This window comes from Dioscorea cayenensis, chromosome 16, assembly GCF_009730915.1.
Source record: "Dioscorea cayenensis subsp. rotundata cultivar TDr96_F1 chromosome 16, TDr96_F1_v2_PseudoChromosome.rev07_lg8_w22 25.fasta, whole genome shotgun sequence".
In the NCBI taxonomy this organism is placed as follows: Eukaryota; Viridiplantae; Streptophyta; class Magnoliopsida; order Dioscoreales; family Dioscoreaceae; genus Dioscorea; species Dioscorea cayenensis.
Genome location: NC_052486.1, coordinates 14,153,856 through 14,158,078, shown reverse-complemented (window position 1 = coordinate 14,158,078; position 4,223 = coordinate 14,153,856). Strand labels below are relative to the sequence as shown.

The following is a 4,223-nucleotide window of genomic DNA, read 5'->3' as shown; positions in this document are numbered from 1 at the left end:
AGAGTCTCTCGAGAAGGCTTTCATTTGGTATATCCTTGTCCCGTCCCCTTTTTCCAACCCCATTGATAGGTTGCGAGCTTCAGATCTATAGGATAGAGAAGGAGTTCCCACCTCTCATCCTTTTTAAAGGCAGCCCTCACGCATAGAGATTCCCCACCCCTTTCCCCTCGTGCCTCTTCCAATAGAGTTGCTCCTACACCTTTGAGTACGCTTTGAGGTATGAGGTCTTGGAAAGGGTTCCCTTTTCCCTATTGGGGCGTAGCTTTCAGCTATTGCTTTCCTATCCCCGATCGGCATGATTGGACCGCCTCGCGATACCGGGCCTCGCTACCCCGCAACTTACCGCTCAAAGCCCCTATCCTTGGCTACCGCTTGCTTTGCTTATCGCCCTTGTCGCCGCTAGCTTTTTGGCTGCTGGACTACTTACTTAAGCTGAAGCTTGATTTGCTATGCCACTGTTTTTGCTACCGGCAGGAAGGACTACATGCGCATTTTGTACAGTGGATTGGAAGCAAGCTACCTTGACCATCTTCCGAAGTGTAAAATAATATACTGATCAATCAAAGGCTTTCCATCGCGGATCGCTTCTACATTCAGCCCACACCACGTTGATATCTCAAGTGCTACGGACGGGACGAAATCCGGCAGCCCAATTGTCTGCGCTTTTGTTATTCGGAGCCAGCAATTGGTTAAATTCTTCCATAACATAATGCATCGGGGTTGCGCGCGAGCCGAGTGACGTAGGTACACAAGAGTACTTCGCGCCACAACCATCTCTTTTTTATAGGTTCTACTGGACCGATGCCCCGCTTCTTCATCTGGTACAAAAAGATTCATAGATATGCCTGTAATTAGAAGGAAGAACCGCCATAAAAATCTTCCTCGTGTATCATCTGTAGCGGAACTATGAACAGGAGATAGCAGTCCGGACCGTATTGAAGAAGTTCCTGAGACACAGCATGGAAGAGTCAAAATATTAAGAAGCGAGGTCCAAAAATGAAGAAGGGGTAGAATTACTGAATGAATATGAGCTGTGGCTAATAGCCGAGGCATAAAATAAGCATTTTCGACGGGATCCCGAAACCACCAGCCACCCCGACCTAATTCATGATGAGCCCACCAACTTCCTAGCGAGATACCTACGGTTAAAAACAATCGACATGTCAAGATCCAAATTGAATTGGTTCCCTCGGTCCCCGGGTCGAGACCACTGTGTTCACACCGGCGGACCAACAAAGTGGCGAAGTAGTGGTCTCTTTCTTTCCATTACGAATGACACACTTCGCCTGCTCCATCCCTCGCAGTCCATTAGCGCCTCCCGTCCCGGAGCGTAAGAGAAGGCGAAAAAGCTACCAAGCAAGATGAGCAGTTTCTATTGCTACGCAACAATAAAGCAGTGCGCATTTTGTGCCCACAAAATGTTTGAATGATCGGGTAAAGAGCGAGCTTTTATATGGGATTCGACGATACAAAGCAGAAAGTGAAGCTGCTCCAGTCTTTTTCGGTCGCATCCTTCCCAGCATTGGCGGCGAGTGGAGTGCCACAATCCCATTCATCATTTTTTTGATCTACATAAGCCAAAGCCCATAGCATCAGCTACGCTTTCAGAGATAAATGCGAGGAGGATGTATAGTCTGATATAGGATCTTGTGGAACAGGATTTGATTCTGCAAGCGGTTTGGTACGAACGAAGAAATTTTCGAACAAAAAGGATCGTAACTCGCCGATAGGAAAGGAGAGAAAAACAAAGCAATACCAAGAGTCTCGCTCAATCCGCTGCTCATCGATAGACTGAAGCTCTCTTTTTTTCATCTCGCGCCGATGCAACAAAAAGATTAGTCCTTTTTTTCCTTCTCGTGAACCGCTGGGAGCGCCTAGTGCCCGTAAAGAGCAAAGCTCATTTTTCCTTCCATGGTAAAGCGGCATATAAAAAAAGGGTCGGCCCGTCAAAAAGTCTCGGGTTCCTTCACGAACGAAGTTCGGGACCCTACAAGGGTTCGTAGAACGAAGGGAGTGTACAACTCAGCGCATCGCCACTTTTTTTGTTGGAGAGAGAGAATTGAGTTCTTCACTAAGTTCGAGACAAAAAGGAAAAAAAGAAAAGTTTCTATAGCCTCCTCGCTTTGAGGCATTATAGCTTTGTGGGTCGAATTCCCGATAACAAAGAAGGAATCCATAAAAAAACTTGGGATCGAATACCATGATTAAATACTACCCTCATGATTAGACCATGTCCCCCGAGATTTGATAAAAAGAAAGGTGCATTAGCGCTAATACGTTCTAATTGGATAAGTAATTAGGAATATAACGAAATGAAAGACCAAAGAAAGGAAGAAGAATGCACCAAAATGCAGGTGATGCACCAAACGCTGGTTGTTGTTTCTTGTTGTAAGTGAATGCAACGAAAAGACCCGGAAATAACGAATAATGAGAGAATGAATTTATTGACATTTATTTTATACTCATTACCCACTTTCGCTTTTGTTATTCCCATCATCCGATAACCACAGTGATGATCCCAATCTATTTTTTTAGTAATAGATCTTTTTGATATGTCTCGCCTCAGCCGCAAGGAAGATAAAATGCATCGAGTCGCTTTGTCAAGAAAGTGGACGAGCATGGTGGTCCCTATATCTCTCGATCTAAGGAGTGTACCATCAGAATCGTAGTAGTTTTTCAAGTCCGCTTAAGAGAGAGCTCGGCTCCCTCAACCGGGTCTCGAGCTCTCCGACACGATCCTCAAGTAAGGATTTAAGAAAGCTCACCGTGATGACTCAGTAATCTACAAGAACAACATGGGTACTCTAAAAACAAGGAGGCCTACAAAGCATCTATAAGCCATCCATACAAGAAGTGAATACTTAAAGAAGTCTCACGCTCCCGGATAAAATAGTATCTAGGTCTCTCCTCAGCTTAGCAATCCATGAAGCAGCCTGACCTCCCCTGATCACGTAGTTCGACCCTATCCTCATGTGTGGAGGAAGGATCGGTACTGTGGACACTGAGGCATACCATTCAACATAGTCCTCGTAGTCGGTGAAATGCATCTTGAAGAAGTCTCCTCCAGCATTGAAGTGCCTAATCTGATCTCTGAAAGTGTCCAGTAAGCTATATCTAGCAGCTCCAACCATCCGCGATGCATGGAAGGATTGGGGTGGTGGATCCGATGGCTGATCAATCCCAAACTGCCGTAACACTCTCTTACCCAGGTACCACTCGAGGTGGTCCAGGTATATCAGTTCCACTCAGTCAAGGAAGTACAGATCAGATATAGCTACAGCTGCCCTAGCAGCGTAAGGCCTATCTCCACAAGGCCTCCAGGTGATCTACATCCACATAGCATCAATCGGTCATCCACGCAAACGAAGAAGGAAATCTCGTAGAAGAACAAGCTTACCTGCGGAGGAGTCAAGGTATCAAACTCCTATCGGAAAAACAGCCCCTGGTGGTGCATATCGTGGTCCCGTGCTGCACGACCATCTCATCCCTCTAGGGAAGCCCCTATAACTTAAGGTTTTTTTCTTACAAGCTTCCTCACTCAATTGTAAGCAACATTTTCGAAAGACAAAACTCGAACAGGAGAGTAGGCTATAGGATTCAAACCCCTTCCTATAGGTCAGGGTTAGCTTTGTTTAGCGGAATGAACTATGAACTCCAAAGCCAAAGGTCTCCTCTTCACTGGATTCTCGATAGGGATGTCGCTCATGAGTTGAAGCTACTAATGCCCCTATCTTTTTTTCTCTATCGCCTTTTAGCTATCGCTTTTCGTTGAATAATTGGAAGATCTGGCATTCTCCACCGACCTCTGTGGGAAAGCTAAGTGCCCCTACTTAGCATAAGGAACCTATTTTTATTTAGTTTAGGAAAAATCGTTGTTTCCTGTGTCGAGTGACCCCTAGATGCATTCTAGCTCCTTCTTTGGAGGAAAAGAAACTAACCTATAAGAATTAGTCCTGGGCCGAAAGCCCTTCCCACCTCCTTGAATAGGAAGTTTTTTTCCTCCGTTGTTGAATCGGGTTCTATCTCGAATCCCTCCTTGAGACCGGAAAAAGGGAATATGGGCTACCAACAAGACCCGACGAGTCCGGATGACTAATCTACGTAATCGAAGGAAACTAGAAGAACGAGAGAGTCCAAATCGAACTATGATCTAGACACCTTCCCGAGAGGCAAGTTCAGTGCATGCACGGCCGCTCAATCGCACCTTCCCTACGGGCTCTGTT

The 4,223-nt window shown here is 45.8% G+C and overlaps 2 pseudogenes; one reads left to right on the top strand and one right to left on the bottom strand.

The window, feature by feature from the left end:
- Positions 1-516: 516 nt before the first annotated feature.
- On the bottom strand, positions 517-1,267 carry LOC120278527 (annotated as a pseudogene).
- Positions 1,268-1,614: 347 nt separating this feature from the next.
- On the top strand, positions 1,615-1,918 carry LOC120278526 (annotated as a pseudogene).
- Positions 1,919-4,223: the final 2,305 nt, after the last annotated feature.